The sequence below is a fragment of the Humulus lupulus genome, chromosome 4, assembly GCF_963169125.1.
Source record: "Humulus lupulus chromosome 4, drHumLupu1.1, whole genome shotgun sequence".
Lineage (NCBI taxonomy): Eukaryota > Viridiplantae > Streptophyta > Magnoliopsida > Rosales > Cannabaceae > Humulus > Humulus lupulus.
Window position 1 is genome coordinate 57,783,679 of NC_084796.1, and position 20,015 is coordinate 57,803,693.

Consider the following 20,015-nt stretch of genomic DNA (forward strand, 5'->3'; position numbering starts at 1 on the left):
ATTTTCAAGACCATAATACAATACACCAACCATATCAGCAAGAAGGGCATACATCAACACTTGAAGAAGCAATGACCTAATTGGTGAACACTTTAAATTTTGATGGTGACAATATAGTGGGGCACAATATTGAGTGGTTTAAGGATAATGACTCAAACAAACAAGGTTGTGAAAGTTATTCGAATACTATAGAAGCACCAAGGGTTGAGCCATTAGAAGTGATTAAGCCTAAAGTTGATGTACAAGAGACATTCAAAGTTGTATTAACTCAAAATTTTACAAAGTTGGATACTTGCTTTGCAGATAATGAATGAAGTGTGGTGAAAGAAACAATGTTCATCCATGATCATGAAGTTGTTGAAGATCAAATTACAAGCAAGGTTATGGATAGTCAAGTGGAGAGTGAAAAACATACAGAATGGTTAATAAAGGTGTTCTCATATGAAGGTAAGCAAAATATGACTTTGGGGGATGAAGAAGCACCTGCTATCATGTATTTAAGTTCATCAATGGTACTTTCATATACACTAACAGTAGATCCATATTTTATATAAATGCTACATTCACCATTTTACATTCTCTATGAACTACCAAAGTTTTCTCCCCAAGCTTGCCACTCAAAGTCTTGTGTTGTTGGTGCAACATGCCGAACAGATTCATATCTTGCCAAGCTTGAGGGAATTCACTATAAAAACCTTCAAGTTGTCTTTTATGATGCTTATTATGGGTGTCGACCACTTATTGATGTATTTCGACATATAAAACACTGAGGAAGAAAGAGATGAGAGTCAATGCAATGGAGCAAAGTGTTGAATTACAGGGAAGTTTTCTTTTCCTACCTTGGGAGAAATGTTAAGATTATGTTTGGAGGATGGTATTTGATTTTATTTCTTTGCTCATTGTAGATATCTTAGTTTGTTTATTTTTATTTTTTCTTTAAGTTTTGTTAGGTTTATGTTTCGTTTAGGGTGTTAGTATGAATCAAGTTAACAATGATAGTAGATGAGAATAAATGAAAACTGTGTAATATAATTTGATGATAATTATCCTATTAAAGATCAGTGTGCTTGGTTTGAACAATTCTTTGGTTTACTTTGATTCACTAAATAATTGAATACTTGATCATGATTTTTAAATTTCTTGTAGTTGAAGAGTATTTATGCTTGCTGCATTGTGTTTTTGTTGAAAGATGTGTGGAAATTCTAGAACTTGTTTGCTTGTTATTTGAGACAAAATCATAGATGATGCATGCTTAGGGAGATGATTTAGGCAATTTTTGGAACTATTGAGCCTTTCTAGCCAACCTTGATCAAAATTTTATCCTTAGTTACTTTTTGAGCCTAATATTGATTTTTTTTGTTAATACCGATCTTGAGCCTAGTCTGAGAACTTTACTATTTTTTTCTTCCCATTGAGTTATACCATAAGTATATAAATATTGAATTGGGGATGAGTTGTAGTGGAGTTTATGGAATAAATAGAGAAAGAAAAAGAACAAAATTATATTAAACTACACTCCTTATGAACATAAAAATAAACAAGTTTGGGGGAGTGTAGTTGTTGAAAAAAAAAAGAATATACAATGCATATCAATAAGTTTTCTCTCTCACAAAAGAAAAAGAAACATATAAAGGGACTAAGGGTTTGGGAGAGTTTCATAGAATCAAGTTTCATTTGTATGGTTTATATGCTTATGGTATAATTAAGCCTAAAATATTCCTTGTCATCAACCTTTACCTAAGTCATTCATTATAAGCTTTGAAAGTCCTTTTGATTCTTGAGCATGTTCTTGTCTATATTAGTGAAGAATAGTAAGTAAGCAAGCTTATGAGATAATGGATTTTATGGATTTAAGGTGAGATTCTAGCAGGTATAAAGTGATTCAAATGCTTCTTATTTATTGATCATGATTAGGTGAGCATACATGTTAATGAAGTAAAGTAAATTAGAGAAGTTTTTGGAACAAAAGTCTGGATCGTTATTGATGGGTGAATTTTCTAAGAATTATACGTGCATGATATTCATTATTTTGAGGATTCATTATTGTTGTTAGCTTGATTTGCATTCGTGTTTGTGTTTGTGTTTTAGAATGTTTTGAGTTCTTTACGCGAGGGCATGTAAAGGTTAAGTTTGGGGGAATTTGTTAGGTTCATTTTAGAGTTCGTTCTAGGTTATGTTTTAGTTACTTAGGATGTTTTGTGCAGATTTATGCTTGTTTTCCTCTTGTTTCAGGTTTTAATGGTCAAGTACATAATATGGAGTGAAATAAGAAAAAACATGTTAAATACGATGAATAAGATGGATATATTATTGAGTGTGGAGTTTCAAAATACTATGGGTGGAAAATACTACATTGAAGATGCTCAACACGCATCGTTTATGCTCTATAACGCAAGTCTGAAACTTCAAATTGCATTTTGACCATGATTTATTCACTTTCTAGAAAAAAAATATATAGAAATAGAAGTTGTAGATATTTCAGTTTTATGTTGTACAATTAGTGCCCCAATGCTATCGAAGTCAGAAAAAAGAATTCCAAGGGATTCGAAATAGCACCCCAGCGCTATAAAGTTGCGTTGCAGGGCTACGGCTCGTACGATTTTCGTAAAGAGCAAGAAAATGAAATTTGTATAGGGGAAAAAAGGTCTTTGACATAGAATCTCTAGGGTTACTATAAAAACATAATTATGAGCGATTCTAAGTACTTTTGGCAGCTGGAAAACAAGAGGATCTAAGAGATCAAGATTGGAAATTTCTGTAAGAGTTTTTCTTCTTTTCTTATTTAATTTTTTCTTTCTATGTTATTTTCTGAATGTAGTCTTTTATAGGCTTTTAATGTGGTCTTTTGATACTCTATTATTATTAAATGCAAATCTCATGATTTCTTCTTCATAATTGTGACCTATCCAATTTGTGTTTAATGCTTGATCACCATTTTCATGATTTATATGATTTTAATTTAAAATCTGAGAAGTGAGAGTTAAATATGTTATAATTGTTTAGACACAAATTTCGATATTAGACGAGAGTACCTGTATGATTTGTGTAGTTTTTAGGTTTCTATGTTTAATGTTAGTTGTATGTTGAAACTTATCACAAAGATGTAGAAAGTTTGCATATAGGCTGAGATTTATATATCCTAGTAAGAATATAGATTGCTTTAGTAAACTTGCTATCACAAGGAGAGGAAAAATAATAAAAGTTGTACTGATGATATAATAGAGTGGACAAATGATGAAATTAAATACCTTAGGTGTTTAATCCATTGAGTTATTTGTTTCTTAAAAATTTTAATTGTTAATTTAGTTATTTTGTTCTATTTCATTTAATTTTTTAAATCCAGTTTCTAGTAACCAAATATAAATGTTAATTTGAAATGTTATAGATTGGCATCGGGACAACTAGAAATCAAAACTTCATGTCTCAAAGATGCCAAAATCCTTGCAACAATTCTTGCCACGATGAGAATCGTTGTTCAAATTCTCTATTCCAAGCCTTTCCCAAGTTGTTTGAAGCTTTTACAATTGTGAAACAAAAATTGGTATGTAACAAAAAATCACAAAAGTCAAGCAATTATTTGTGATTTTCTTAGAGAGAAAGTGTGTTCTTGAGAGCTAGAGAGAGAGAGTTTAGAGAGAATTGTAAAGTGTGATCAATGCCTCTCAACTCTAATTTACCCATTTCATAGTGTATTCACCATCATTAAGCCTAACCAATAGGATTAGAGCTTTAAAGTTTTAAATTTGGAGCTAAAAAATGTATTTGACGCGTCAAGAACAGGAGACATTTCGCCTATTGTATGGCAACATGTCGCTGGTCATAGGCGACACATCGCCTAGCAACATGCGACATATCACCTATTAATGTTTTATATTACGTGTTTTTATGCATGAGACGGATGACATGTAGCCTAGACAATGCCAATTCCTACCAAACTTTTTGGGCATGCTAAGATACCTCATTCTACATCTTTAGACCCAAAAATGAAATTTTAAATGCCTACAACTCCAACTCAAATTTTACATCTCCATTATGTGAAATCGTTAAGGATTTTGCATCACTTTGTGTTAAACCATTTATGTTTTGTAATATGTTAATAGCCATTGATACTTCTTGGTAGCAGCCTGACTACTCTCGCCCGCCTTTCTTTTGGAAGACTTCCTTCCCTTGCTCGATAGTTGAGTAATGTTAGCATACAAGTCCAGGATGTTCGACATATCTGAAAAAACAAAGAGTTAGCAAAACATGGAAATATATCAGGCATTTTGAGCATGATATGAAAACTAAAATACCCGAACTATTTATGCATTCTATGTTGTTCTCTCTATTCATCCTACACTTAGAATTTGATAAAAAGTTATTGACCAAGAAATAACTTCTTGAAAATTACTAGTCGACAAATTCAAATTTCCACTCTCATAAAAAAAATTAGGAAGAGGAGGAGGATGTTTAAACAAATGTGTTAAAAAATGGAGAATAAAGAGGAATTTACCGGCCAATATATATTGGAAATATTATTGATCGACTCAATAAAAATACGATTTTCATCATTTGAAGAAGAGACATCAAGAGCCATACGATCCTCTACGACAACATGTTTTTCATTGCTATGAATAGGATGATCATCAGCTGGTCGAGGAATCGACTGGCCTGCATTAGCTTCATTAATCACAACTCTTGTATTCCCTCGATGATTTTCTCTTGTAACGAGCTGCATTTCCTCGGCATCATCCTAACTATCAAGAACCTGGTCGCTAGTGTCCTCAATGATGTGGTCACCTCTTATGTTAATAAAATTATAAAACTTAAATAATCGAACCTTCCGAAGATTTACTATGGTGACCAAAGTCTTGCAACTCTTTTCTATGTCTGAAAGTTTGGACAAGGCAACCACTTTTTGATGAATATCGTCTTCAGGAGTTGGTCTAACCCAAGGACTTACCGACAAAATATTTGTTAGAAATTTAAATGAGGAGAAAGAGTTTCAATTAGAAAAAAAGAAAATTAATTTCATCCATGTTGGAAAGCCAGATAGGTGGTCAGCATATCCATAGTCAAAAATATATTTTGTGATGTTCACTAACATTGGACTTGTGGGTTGTGTCTACCAAGTACTTATTACTATCATGGTGGTAAAGATGGAAGAAGCATGCTCCAAACTCTCCCAGATTCAATTTCAAATTGAACAGATAATTTATTTTGAGTAGGCTAGGAGTAGGTCATTCTTGTTATTTGTACAAAATATACAAAGCATATATTATCTTGTATCCGTTTAGTGTTATTTAAAAAGGTGCGATCTCAAAATAATCACACACGTCCTGGAAATAAGAATGAAGTGGAAGGATATCACTAGCTTCACAATGGTAAGTCAACCAGGCACTAAAGGCTCTTCTTGGATAATTTGTTCAATTGTTGAGTTTTGCAAGTTGCAGGTGCACATCTTGAAGACCATGCTTGTAAAGGTACGAGTGAAAAACATTTTGAGATAAAGTAGATCTTGACACTACATTCCAATTACTCGAGTTTTCCCTCTCCAATTTGTCTACCAGCGCATTAGGGTTAAATTGGACTGTTGTTTGTTCGCGATCAACCTCAGTAGTCAAAGCAGTGTTAGGAAAATATGTATTTGTCTCAATGGAAATGGTAAGAAAATTACAACTCTATGAAAAAATATTACAATAGACAAGGATTGATTAAATAAAGTGTTACAACTCTATAACTTAAAATACAAATGAACAAGAGAAGAAGAAGAAGAAGAAGAGAATAGTGAAATACAACTCTTAGCAAAAGATTACAAATAAAGTAAAGTGTTTGAAACAAAAGAGAAGAAAAGATTACAACTCTTAAACAAGAAATACAAGTAAATAGAGAAGAAGAATATAAAGATGAAAAGCAATAGAATGAAAGAAAGGAACAAGAAACAAAAGATGAACAACTCTCACTCGCACTACCAAAGTGAAGAGTTTTGGGGATCACCAACTTGAACAAGGTTTGAAACTTTTGTCCAAAAGCTTATTTCCCCCTAACTCAAGCACTAAGGGATCTCTCATATATTATAGGAAATGATTTCTGGAATAATCAAGCCTCAAGGTATTTCTAGCCAAGTGCTCTAATGGATAGAAAAAATTGTGTCTTTCAAGTGAGCAATAGGCTCCTATTTATAGAGTTTAGAGACACCCTTTGAATTTCAAATTCCACCAACCCCCATGGTTGTTACCAATGATTAATTGGATTATAATGGAATTAAAAAAGAGATTTGGGAGTTATTTTGGTTTTTTGAACCATTCAACAAAGATTGAAAAAACTGAAAAACGGTCAGTTTTTGGCCGGTGGCCGCAGCTAGGGACATTAGTGGCCGCAGCCACTGCTCTCTGTCCCACAGGCCGCGGCCACCAACATTCAGTGGCTGCGATCACTAACCATTTTCAGCACAAAATTTTGTGTTGTTTTTCCAAACGGTTCCAAATCCTCCCAAATGATTTAGTAACCCCCAAAACACATTATTGGGGTTAAAATCATATCTCTAACAGCCATTTCACATATGGCTTTATGAAATTCATCTCAATATTGTGTAACACCAAATTTACACAGTAAAAGGTAATATTTAGAAGTTATAAATTTGTAACTACAAATATGTTACATATTTGGATATATCTCATATATCTAAATATTGTAACTCTCTATTATATGTTACAATATGTGACACTCTTTGTCACATTTATTTAATCAAACATTATATTATAAAATAATATAACATTCCCCCACTAGATTAAATAGTTATCTTATTGTAACACTTATTTAATCAATCATTATATTTTAAAATATAACATATCCCCCACTATTAAATAAGAACTCTCTCTTATAGGAGTCATTACATTAGTGCATAAAGTAAAGTGTTTTTCAACTTGAACTTTACTATAGTGTAATTATCACAAAATTTGTCAAAAATTTGGTTGCACTAGGCATTGAACCATCTTTTCATGATAACAAATCGGTGATAACACACACACCTTTGCGATGTTCACTTGAGACCTCTATGTCTCGATTTGCACTGTTAATGGACATGTGCACTTTCAATTCATGGATGTTCTTGAGAATACTCCCAATTCTCATGAGAGGCGGCACCACCCCTAGGTCCATATAGGTAGAATTCTTACAGTATTTTGTTACCAAAAATACTTGTCTTCACAAGACTGAATTCTATTAAAAAAACCTTTTGGTTTTAACCCTCAACTTGGTAACTCACAAGTACTCAATATCTCAGATGAGACTTGTTTTTAGTACAACTAATATTCACTTGATTTACTTTTTGTTACCTATTGAACCTAACACATGTTAAATAACTAGTGTTAAGATAGGTTACCATCAATCATGAATCTCTTTAGGGAGTTTAAGTCTCATCCCTCAAGATGATGTAGCCACTAAATCCCTCGTTAGTGGCTTAGTGAAAGGATCTGCCAGATTTTCACTTGTTCTCACATAGGATATTGAGATGACTTATCTTTGAATCAATTCTCTTACATATCCATGTCTTAGACTAATGTGTCTAGACTTCCCATTGTACACTCCGCTATATGCTCTAGCCAATGTCGCTTGGCTATCACAATGTATCGATATAGTGGATACATTCTCTTTGATTAGGGGCATCTCTATCAACAGATCCCTTAACCATTTGGCCTATTTGTCGATAGCATCCAGAGCAATAAACTCTGCTTCCATAGTGGAATGAGATATACAGGTTTGTTTCTTGGAATCGCAAGAAATTGTACCCCCACACAGTGTAAATACCCAACCAGTTGTGGACAAGTTGTCCCCAAGATTGGATATCCAGCTTGCATCTGTATATCCTTCTAAGATTGAAGGAAATTTGGAGTAGTGAAGGCTTAGTCTTTTGGTTTTCTTGAGATAACCTAGGACTCTTCTAATCACCTTCCAGTGATCCACACTTGGATTACTTGTAAACCTACTAAGTTTATTTACCGCAAATGCTATATTAGGTCTAGTACATTGGGCAGCGTACATTAGACTTCCTATAGCACTAGCATACTCCAATTGAGCCACCACTCTTCCTTCATTCTTCTCTAGTTTTACACTATGATCGAATGGAGTATTGGCATCTTTAACCTTGAGATGGTTAAATTTCTTCAATACTTTCTCAACATAGTGGGCTTGACCCAACGCAAAATCCCCACTATGTTTCTTTACTTTGATACCAAGTATGGTGTTAACTTCTCCAAGATCTTTCATCTTGAAGGTTGATGATAGAAACCTCTTCCTTTCTTCTATCCTTTTCATGCTATCACTTAGAATAAGCATGTCATCCACATATAAGCAAACAATGATCACGTATGCCTTACAAGTTTTGGAATACAAACACTTGTCTCCATTGTTATGTCTAAACCCATTAGACATGATGGCTTGATCAAATTTCTCATGCCATTGCTTAGGAGCTTGTTTCAATCCATATAAGGATTTTACAAGTCTACATACTTTATGTTCATATTTTGGTAGGACAAACCCTTCAGGTTGTTCCATATAGACCTCCTCATTGAGGTCACCATTAAGGAATGTCGTTTTGACATCCATTTGATGAACATACAAGTTGTGTATAGAAGCTAAAGCGAACAAAATTCTTATAGAAGTTGTTCTTGCAACAGGCACATAGGTATCGAAATAATCGATACCCTCTTTTTGCCTAAACCCTTTAGCTACTAATCTAGCTTTAAAAGGTTTGGATATTGTCTTCAGTGTGGTATTTTCTCCTAAATACCCACTTACACCCAATTGTCTTAGACCCCGGTGGGAGATCTACCAATTCCCAAGTGTTGTTGGAAACAATGGAATCAATCTCATCATTGATGGCTTCTTTCCAAAATGCACTATCTCTCGATTGCATAGCTTCTCTATAAGTCTTAGGATCATTCTCAACGAGAAGTACAATAGGGATTTTCCTAATGACTTCCTCTCTATTTCCTTCTACCATGTAGAATGAAATTCGTTGAGAATCTATCTCATCCACTACTAGACTTTTCTCCTTTTTAAGTCTTTGACTTCTTCTACGTTCAAAGGGTTTCTTTACATTCTTTTGAGAATTCTCCTCTTGAGAATCAACTTTGGATGTAGAATCTTGAGAATTGTTCTCATATAACAAATTCTCCTTTAGAGATTTTGAAGCTTGAGAATTGTTGTCACATAACATATTCTCAAAAAATTCAACTCCTCTAGATTCAATCACAATATTAGACTCTAAGTCTAATAGCTTATAAGCTTTACTATTGTTGGCATAACCAACAAAAGCACACTTTACGGCTCTTGAACCTAACTTTGTTCTATTAGGTTCGTTTTTCTTGCAATACGCAAGACACCCCCACACTTTGAAGTACCCTATGTTGGGTTTTCTTCCTTTTCATAACTCATATGGAGATATCTCATTTTTCTTCATGGATATTCGATTAATAATGTGACAAGCGGTTGATAACGCTTCACCCCATAAGTTGAAATTCAACTTAGAAAACACCAACATAGAATTTATCATCTCTAGATAAGTCCTATTTTTTCCTTTCGGCAACACCATTGTGTTGTGGTGTATAAGGTGCGGTGCACTTGTGAATTATACCATTTTCTTCACAAAATGTATTGAATTCATTAGAGAAGTACTCTCCCCCTCTATCACTTTTTAGCACCTTAATCTTTTTATTTAGTTGATTTTCAACTTTTAATTTGTAATTTAAAAGCATCAAAAGTTTCATCTTTATGCTTTAAAAGAAACACATAGGTATATCTACTAAAATCATCTATAAAAGTAAGAAAATACCTTTTACCACCTCTAGTTAAAACACCATTTAATTCACAAAGATCACTATGGATTAAATCTAGTAAATTAGATGATCTTTCTACACTAGGAAATGGTTTCTTAATCATTTTTTCTTTAACACATGTTTCACATTTACCATAGTTTTTAATATTGCATGCAATCATACCACATTTTACAACTCTTTTCATGGTTGAAAAACCTATATGCGATAATCTAAGATGCCACAAAAATAAAGAATCATACTCAACAATATAGGCGGAATTAACATTTTTATTGATAACATTGAAAGTTACATCATTGGTGCAAAATTTAACCATACCCTCACAAGAGTACCCCTTTCCCAAAAATACATTTGATTTGGTAAGTATTAGTTTACCGGACTCAAAAATGGCTTTAATGCCAGGCTTGCCAAGAAAATCACCACTTACCAAGTTTCTCCTCATTTCAGGAACATAAAGTACATTTACTAATGTAACTTTCTTGCCGGAGGTGAAAAAGACTTCAATGGTACCTTTGCCAAGTACCTTGGATTTGCCCTCATTGCCCATTTGAATCTCATGGTTGCCTTTTGACTCTTCAAAGGTCTTGAACAATGATTTTTCATACGTGACATGGATGATGGCACATGTATCATACCAGCACCCTTTCACCTTGCCTTGGACCGCATTCACCTCACTAAGGGTAGCAACTATGTTTTCCTCTTGAGTTGCATTCACTTTATGTCCTTGTTGGTCTTTTCTATGCCTACACTCTCTAGCATAGTGACCCTTTTTCCCACACACAAAGCAAGGACCTTTCTCGCCCTTAAACTTGTTTGGGTTGGTTTTTGGACCCAATGATTTCTCATTACCTTTTTTCCCTTTGTTTTTGGGATGTTTTGGTTGTGACATCGCATTTGCTTTGGAAGTCTCTCCATTAGACCCCTCCACAATTTTATTTCTACACTTTCAAAGGCTCGGGAAGCTCAATCTTTAACACTTTCAATTTGTTTACAATTATTTGCAATTCATGTATTTAAGGAAGAATATGTTTATCACCAAAAAATTTGAAATCATAATATTGAGATATCAAAAACTTTTCGGTACCTTCCTCTTCCACCTTGAATTTTGTCTCAAGTGCATCCCATATCTCCTTGGTCGATTTGGTCTCGGTGTAGAGGTCATAGAGCCTATCGCAATGTGCGTTGAGGATATGAACCCTACAAAGGAGATTGTCCTCCTCCCTCTTCCTTCTTTTCTCCACCTCCTCGGGAGTGTCCTTGTCAGATGGCGTTGGGAGAGGTTCTAGAGTGGAGTCTAGAATGTAGGCGATTTTGAGAGTGGTCAAAGGAATCTCACCTTGTCTTGCCACCTAGTGAAATTGGACCCATCAAACCTATCCAACCTCACTAGGTCTTGATTCATTATCTTGATGGTTTCACCTTCCATTGAAACAAACAAGGGTAAGCTTTTGAATGTTAGGAAAATATGTATTTGTCTCAATGGAAATGGTAAGAAAATTACAACTCTACGCAAAAATATTACAATAGACAAGGATTGATTAAATAAAGTTTTACAACTCTATAACTAAAAATACAAATGAACAAAAGAAGAAGAAGAAGAGAATAGTGAAATACAACTCTTAGCAAAAGATTACAAATAAAATAAAGTGTTTGAAACAAAAGAGAAGAAAAGATTACCATTCTTAAACAAGAAATACAAGTAAATAGAGAAGAAGAATATAAAGATGAAAAGCAATAGAATGAAAGAAAGGAACAAGAAATAAAAGACAAATAACTCTCACTCACACTACCAAAGTGAAGAGTGTTGGTGATCACCAACTTGAACAAGGTTTGAAACCTTTGTCCAAAAGCTTATTTCCCCCTAACTCAAGAACTAAGGGATTTCTCACAGATTATAGGAAATTCTTTCTGGAATAATCAAGCCTCAAGGTGTTTCTAGCCAAGTGCTCTAATGGATAGCAAAAATTGTCTTTCAAGTGAATAATAGGCTCCTATTTATAGAGTTTAAAGACACCCTTTGAATTTCAAATTCCACCAACCCCCATGGCTGTTACCAATGATTAATTGGATTATTATGGAATTAAAAATGAGATTTGGGAGTTATTTGGGTTTTTTGAGTCGTTCAACAAAGATTGAAAAAACTGAAGAAAAAAAATGGTCAGTTTTTGGCCTGTGGCCGCGGCCAGGGACATTAGTGGACGCAGCCACTGCTCTTTGTCCCATAGGTCGTGGCCACCAACATTCAGTGTATAGAATCGAACAAGGCTACAAGTCTGTCTCAAAAATTCTATACTTTCAAGTATACAACTTCTTTTCTTCTTGAAGATTACATCCAATGGGCATAACTTATTCAGGTGGATTTTACAAGTTTCCAGATAGAATTGGAATACATTGATTCAATTTCTTGGTTCATAGCATCTTGTCAGAATTATCCATCACCTTCTCAAAACTAAATGGATTGTCCTAGTTTATGTCTAACATTAAACTTCATGTTTCGTGTTCATAGTGAACAGGTTGTCTTACGATCCTCCCACTTCGACAAGGCACTCGGGTATTCTGACTAGAATCAGTGGTTTCTTGATGTCATACATCAAATGGTGATATGGATTAACTAATCTTATTAGAATCCAATTTCCTCTAGTACAACATTACTTTCAGATTGAAAGTTTGTCTTTTAGTCATGTTCGTGAAAGGTTGCAAAGACCATTTCCTTACAAAGACTATAAAAGTAACATTCTTATTAGGAAGCATAGCTAAATATGCAAACTTCAGTCTGTTAGTCCAACTTCCCATTCTTTGTTTAAAAAAAACATGAGTGGTAAACCCTCATATGCGAACATAACATAAACTAGCTTTAGTGCTATTTCACAACTGTCTTTTCAAAGACTTGAACGGAGCTACATTCAAAATATATACTGCTCTTTGAAGTGCATATCCACTAAATGTGAGTGGTAGCAATAAATTGCTTAACAATGACCTAACCATATCTAAAATAGTTCAATTTCTCCTTTCTGCAAAACCATTCTACAGTGGTGTTCCAAGTGTTGTGAGTTGGGATAGAATTCCATTCTCCAGCAGATGATCCTTGAACTTAAATCAAGGTATCCACCTCTTCAATCTGATCGAAGTGTTATAAGTGATTTCCCATCATATTCAATGAGGAAGACATTGATCATGTGTTAGAAGTCTAGATTGCCAACATGATTGTGGCCTGAATAATGATCGACCATGGCTCATCTACCAAAATCCTGTTAAAGAATACCCTGGAGAGAATGAATTTGAGCATCAAAGATCTAGAGCCATGCGAACTGTTGTTGTATGGGTTCACAAGAAGCGGCATGGCCGCAGCAGGAAGCATAAGGTTGCCTTTAATAGTGGGGGTGGCACCAAAAAGCAACAATGTCATGGCTTTATTCATTGTAATCAACATCCCTTCTCCATATAATTCTATGATAGGCCGACCAGCCATGTATGACCTCCGAGAAATGACTTCAATCTTCCATCTACTCGTCAAGTTTCCAACTCAGGAAGGTATCAGATGTCTCAAGGGGAATCAATTGGTGGCTAGGGAGTGCTATAACTCTTCAGTGAAAAAACTAGGAAAAGTAGTCTCCACCGTGCAGCTTGTAGGTACCAGTTACCAGAAATAGTATGCAGCCCAAAAACGGGGGGAGGACATAGAGCCCCGTTCTGGGGATATTGATACAGGAGTAGGCCCAGTCAAAGAATTAGAAGAAGTTCCCCTTGACCCAGAATACTCGACCAGGGTTGTCAAAGTGGGGAAAGAGCTGTCTGGGGACATAAGATCCTCTTTGATCCAGCTCCTTCATGAAAACCAAGATGTTTTCTCCTGGTCCCATGAGGATATGATTGGGATCTGCCCAACAATTATAAGCCATGCCCTTAATATTAATACCGACCACTTCAAGCCCATACAATAGATGAGGAGGTTACTTTATAAAGATAGAGCTAAGGCGTTGAAGGAGGAGGTTGAGAAACTTTGAAATAACAATTTCATTAAGTAATCTTTCTACTAGGTATGGGTTTCCAACCCCGTATTGGTGCCAAAACCTAATGGAAAATGGAGGGTATGCGTAGACTTCACAAACTTAAATAAAGCATGCCCAAAAGACTGCTTCCCACTTCCATGAATTGACCAGCTGGTGGATGCTACAACCGGCCATGAGATTTTAACGTTTATGAATGCCTACTCGGGGTACAACAAAATCAACATGCATCCCCCCGACCAGGAGCACACTAGTTTTCACACAGACGTAGGGTTGTACTGCTATAGGGTCAGGTTGTTCAGCCTCAAAAATGCTAGAGCCACATATGAATGACTGGTAAATCGTATGTTCAAGGATCAGATTGGAAATAGCATGGAAGTTTATGTTGATGATATGTTAGTGAAATCCAAGAAGGCTGGGGGCACATCGATGACTTGTAGGAATGTTTCAACATCCTAAGATAGTACAAGATGAAGCTGAATCCTCTCAAGTGCTCCTTTTGTATGAGGTCGGGCAAGTTTTTGGGATTTATAGTGAACTCCATAGGAATAGAAGCAAACCCTGAAAAAATAAAAGCTTTGTTGGACATGCACTCACCAGCTAGGATCAAGGACGTGCAAAGCCTGACAGGGCGTGTAGCAGCACTAAACAGGTTTGACTCCAAATCTACTAATAAGTGTGTTCTATTTTTCAACATCCTAAGGGGTAGCAAGAAATTTGAATGGACCAAAGAGGGCAAACAGACTTTCCAAGCTCTAAAGTAGCAGTTAGCACAACCCTCGATCCTTTCAAAACCTATGGAAGGAAAAGAATTGTGCATATACTTAGTTGTAACAGAGCACGCTGTCAACACAGTCCTGGTTGGAGAGGAAAACAAAGTCTACATCTAGTCTATTACGTTAGTAAAAGACTGATCGGGGTAGAGATCAAGTATCCTCTAATTGAAAAATTGACTTACTTCCTGCTCCTGTCTTCTAGAAAACTTCATCCATACTTCCAAGCTCATCCCATCAAGGTCCTTACCGACCAACCATTGCGCCAAGTCCTGTAGAAGCTGAACACCTCTAATTGGATACTTAAATGGCAATAGAGATGTGACAGTATGAGATCACCTATCAGCCCCAAAAAACAATTAAAGGGTAGGCTCCAACAGACTTTGTAGTTGAGTGTACAGGAGTACCAAAATCGGATGAGGAGATGGCCGAGCAGCCATCAAAATATGGATAACCGCCCACTACTGGTACAAAGCAGGATACCAATCAAGTACCAGAACTTAGTACCCTGCACAATTCCGAGAATAAAGTACAAGTATGGAAATTTCATGTCGATGGCTCATCCACCAAACAACTATCTAGAGCCGGCCTCACACTTATAACACCTAAGGGACAACGTATCCATTGCGCACTCTGTTTTGGTTTTAATGCATTTAATAACGAAGCGGAGTATGAAGCACTAATTGTGGGCCTGAAGTTGGTGAGAGAAGTGAGGGCTGAATTCTTGGACATATACAACGATTTGCATCTGGTTGTCAATCAGGTTCTCGATGAGTATACTACCCGGGGTGAAAAACGGATGGCCTACCTTAGGAAAATCAAGGACTTGCTTGCTCAGTTCAAAATATACACCATCTCGCAAATACAAAGAGAACAGAATGCCACAACAGATGCATTGGTCAGACTAGCGAGTAGTGCTATAGTGGACAAGGCCAACCTCTTCCCCATTGAATACCTCGCCAAGACCAGTATTAGTCTGACAGAACCAGTCCTTCTGATAGACATCACTCCCTCTTGAAGGACCCCAATTGCAGCTTATTTAGAGCACATAACCCTACCTAGCAATCATAATGAGTCTACAAAAATGATGAGGAAAGATGCTCTGTACTTATTCATGGGGTTATGTACAGAAGGGGATTTTCCATGCCATTGCTGAGATGTGTCAACAACAAAAAAATCAGGATTGTTGTTGGAGGACGTACATGAGGGTTTCTGTGGGAATCACGCTAGGGGGAAAAGTCTTTCTAAACAGATTCTTAGGCAAGGATACTTCTGGACAACTATGATTGAAGATGCCTTTATATATGTTCAAAGATGTGACAAGTGTTAGAGGTTTTCCAAGATACCCCGAGAACCCCTAATGAGCTTACTCAGATACAGAGTCCGTGGCCCTTCGCAATTTACGGAATTGACCTGATTGGTCGGTTACCAAAGGGAGAGGGGGAGTATAGTATGCAGTAGTATCAGTTGATTATTTTACCAAGTGGACGGAAGCCAAGCCACTAGAAACCATTACTTCCAAAAAAGTACTGGACTTCGTGGTGAAAAATATAATCTGTAGGTTTAATCTACCCAGAAAATAGTGTACGACAATGGCACCCAGTTTGACAGCCATATGTTCACTGATTTCTCTACCAAGCATGGCATCACAAAAAGCTTCAAAGCAGTTAACAAGACACTCTAAAGAAGCATTTAGAAGAGGCTAAATGAAAATGTCCTAAGAGATTGCCTGAAGTACTCTGGTCATACAGGACTACCGAACGATAGCTACTGGTGATACCCCCTTTGAACTTACCTACAGGTATGAAGCGATGCTGCCTGTTAAGGTCTCTCCCCCTTCTCGCAGGCGTACGGCGTATGACTAAGATTGTAACCAACAATTGCTAGTCGAATCCTTGGACCAAATTGAACAAATACGCGAAAAGTCCAACATGTGCATGGCTACCCATTAGCAAAAATTTGCTCGGTACTTCAACTCCAGAGTTAAGGAACACAAATTCGATGTGGGTGATTTAGTCCTGCGAAGATTATTCCTAGAAACTCGAGATGCCTCAGCAGGAGTACTAGGTCTATGCTGGGAAGGCCCCTACCAGGTTACAGAAATAGTATTGCCTGGCACGACAAGCTAGCACGATATGACAAAGATCTACATCTAGTTCTTGTCCCCCGTTACTGTAACGGGGAGCACCTAAGGAACTACTACCGATAAAGATCACTTTATAGTGGTCATTGACTGATCAGTAGTAGGCACGAATTGCCCCTACCACCGACTAGCTCAAGTTAGCTATATTAATTATGCAAAGACACGATTTTCCCATTTATTGTAATAATTAATATTTTTTAATGTAAGCTACAATTGTAGTGCCGTAGCTTGTATGGTTAATTTTTAATCAATAAAACACATTTTTTGTTCCTTTTTAGAAGCCTCAGGTCACAATGATTATCTTGCTAACTAGTTATGTATCTCACGGATTGCTGGCAATGTATGAAACCTTTATAGGTTTCGGCAAACCCAAGTGGTCCCGAAAAGGTTATTACGAGAAACTCTTGTCAGTTGGCAAGTGACCAAGATGATAACCCAAGAGTTATGAATCATGCTCGGTCATACATGGACAAACTAAGGAAAAAGCGCGTAATTAAAAGGATTTTAAAATGTTAAATTTTATTAATGTTAAAGTGCTTCTGCATTGCTCGGTATGTACCAAGCGACAAAAAGAGCCATAAAACAATTTCTGTAGATAGGGTTGAACAGTTTTTGTTTATAAAATTATTCGAAAAAATTGAACAACTTCGATTTACAGAGTCGTATAGCTCCAAAAAATGTTGTATGCTGAGTAGTAATATAAAATATTACAAGTAGAAATACAGTCAAATCGAGAAGTATTTCATAGATAAGTGTTACGATTGCTCGAGATTAAATGTTGCTCGGTTCAACCATGTTGTCTTTACAAAAATAAAAGATTGCTCGAGATTAAAGGCTACTCAGCTTAGCCATTTTTTTTCTTTGCAAAATAATATAAAAGCTAGAAATGTTAAGTGCTTCAATGGTCTTGAGGCAGGTTAGTCGGTTGGTCTTGGGGCTGGATGGTAGGTAGGTATTGGGGCTAGATGGCAAGCGGCTCTTGAGGCTGGTTGGCAGGGACAGAGGTGTCAGCTGAAGCATTCAGACTGGAGGGCAGAGTAGAATCCTCAGGGGTTGGTATATTAACATGCTACCCCACATTATCTTATTCGGAGACAGAAAAAGTCGGATCCTAAACTACTTGAATCTATTCGGTAGACACAGTCTAAGCCTCGACTTGTTATTGCTTAGTACAATACTGCATAAGCTCATCAAAAGCCTCACCCAGATAGTTGTAGTCGACCCCCTTATTGCGCGCGAAGAAGTCATAGAAGGTTCTCATGCCAAAATCCTCATAAGCCACACCATCGGCGGCCCTTGTAGCTTTCTCAAAATTTAAAGCCTCCTCTAAGTCTTCTTTTTTCCTTCTGGATGGCCCTCCCATTCTCAGCGTTGTTTAGGGCTATTTGCTTGAGTTTCTCCACCCTTGTCTCCAACCGATTGACATATAACTCCCTTTGCTCAGCAGCAGCTTTGAGATCCTCATTCTCTGTGGAAAACTGCTCCGCAGTCTTTTTCAGCTCCTAGATCTGTTGGGAAGTTCCTTCAACATCTTTGGTCGACTGTTCAATCTGGGCTTTTAAAGAGGCATTCTCTTCAGATTCCATCAGCAAACTACCCACCTGCTTGTTCACCATCTTGACCCAGTGTTAAGCATAGCTAAGCGCCAAGAAGCCACACAAAGTTAAAGGAAGGAAGTCATAAAAAATTAGCAAAGAGGATAAATTGACAAAACACCAAGTAGATAAAGGACTTACCCTAACGATATCCTAGAGACAATTGCTGGTAATGTTCTCCAGAGATCTTGTGCCCAAGTCGACCATGAGTTTTCTCTGAGCAGCGAATACCTTCTTCACATGCGCCTGATGGATTGCCAAGGCTTTCTTTAGGGGTTCACTGGGCTGCTCTGCAGGATTTTCAACGTCAACCTCTTAAGCCTGACTCGAGGCTGAAGGCTCTTTCATAGAAGCAGCAGGGATGGGCTCCTCGGCATAAGTTGTTTTGCCTTTGCCCATACCAGTTTTGCCTGAAGAAATCTGTCCCCCCACCTTTTCCAAAGGGGTGTGCGGCTTCTTGAGGACGGGGGTCTTTTCAGGGGCTTTTTCTTCCTGCTCAGTAATCTCGGCGGGGGGATCAGTTTTTTGGCGCTTGGCTAAAGGAGTCTCACCACGAGAATTACTAGTTTGTTTCTGATCAAAATTCTTAAAGAAAGCAGATGACATATCTGCAAAACAAAAACAAGAGGTTAGAAAGTAGAACGAGCAGGGTCAAAATGTGCAGAAATAATCAAGCAGACTATAAATTAGTGCAAATAGGCAGTGTTAGATCACCTTCTATCACTCGCTTCGAGTAGCCAATGGCCCAAGTGGGGTATCCTCGTCGATATTTGACAAGTCAAGATCCATACACTCAACTAGGATCTCTTTCCCCTTTCTGTGTTGGGGGCAGTATCAGCTTGAGGGGCACTCTGCTCGGTGGTCTCTCTGGTAGAAATGTCAGCCGAACGCCGGGTATGATGAGCAACGCAGGTTCTGGTAGGAGGTACAGTGGTGTTTTTCTATTTCTCGTTGGGCGGCATTTGGCTGGGCAGTTGCTTTCTTGGTGGTTCTTTGATGGGTGACTATTTGTTGAGTGTAATTCCCTTACCCTTTTTCCTTAGGGTTAGGATAAAGTTCAGTACCTAAAGGGCTTTCCTCAGTGGTCAAGGTGACCAGGCCTTTGCTGCACGTTTTCATAGCGGCAAGTTTCTGAGCCTGTTTCTCCATTTCTTTAGCAGGTGTTAGGTAGCTAAAAGGACCATTGCGCTGAAAGGAAAGATGGTTGGCAAGAATGTTTGTGGTGATAAAGTACTAGCTGGCATACTCCCCAACCTTATAAATGGCTTCAGTATTTTCTAGATAAACCTATAAATCCCTATGGCTAAAATAGAAATACCTCGAGCAGCCCTGGCTTGGGCTGGACTTGAGGTCGAACATATAGTTTACTTCATGCATGGAGGGCACTAGCCAGCCCTCAAATTTATACTGGATATACAAGACGGAAAGAAACCTAATACCTTTAGGACTCATCTGGGTAGGGCAAATCCCAAAATAATCTACCACACTCTGAAAGTATGGCAGTAAGGGGAGGGTGGCACTAGTATTAATATGGTACCTACTCTAAGCGCAAAACCCGAATTCGGGATTCTCTGCCCTTTGCTAGGCGATGGGCTTGAAAATGGTGGCACTCCCAAGTTTGAAATGCTCTTTGACATTCTTTAGTTGCTTGTCAAAATGGTGTTAGCAGAAGCCGAGTATAG